Here is a 605-nt window from a genome sequence, read left to right on the forward strand (position 1 = left end):
GGGAAGTCTTATGGAAGACTTGGGGGAAGGATTAGATTAAGGGAGGGGGAGGGGATAGGAACTCTACAGGAAGACCAACAGAGTCAACTAACCTGGACCCCTGGGGGTCTCAGAGCCTGAACCACCAACTACAAAGCATTCATGGACTGGACATACCCCTTACCCCTCCCTATATATAGCACATGTGCAGCTTGGTCTTCATGTGGGTCCCAAACGACTGGTGGGGATTTGGGGGGGTATCCCTAAATCTTGCCTGACAGTGGATCCTATTCCCCTAACTGGGTTGCTTTGTCTGGCTTCAGTGGGAGCTGATGCACCTATCCCTGCAGAGACTTGATGTGCTGGTTGAGGGGATGGGGGTGGAGGGGAGACTCCATCCTCTCAGAGGAAAAGGGGAGGAGAAATGGGGATGGGACTGCGGGGGGTTGGGGGGGAGGACCAGACGATGGACTTGAATGATTGGAATGTAAAGTGAATTAATTAATTAATGAGGGAAAAATCTCAAACTTTAAGTCTTTGGGCTTTACCCAAACAAACCAGAGGGTGGCATAGTTGGTACTAAAGAGCAGCAAAAGAGAAAACAAGCATTTCAGGACTCCTTTTCT

The sequence above is a fragment of the Arvicanthis niloticus genome, chromosome 15 (genome assembly GCF_011762505.2).
Source record: "Arvicanthis niloticus isolate mArvNil1 chromosome 15, mArvNil1.pat.X, whole genome shotgun sequence".
Classification (NCBI taxonomy): Eukaryota; Metazoa; Chordata; class Mammalia; order Rodentia; family Muridae; genus Arvicanthis; species Arvicanthis niloticus.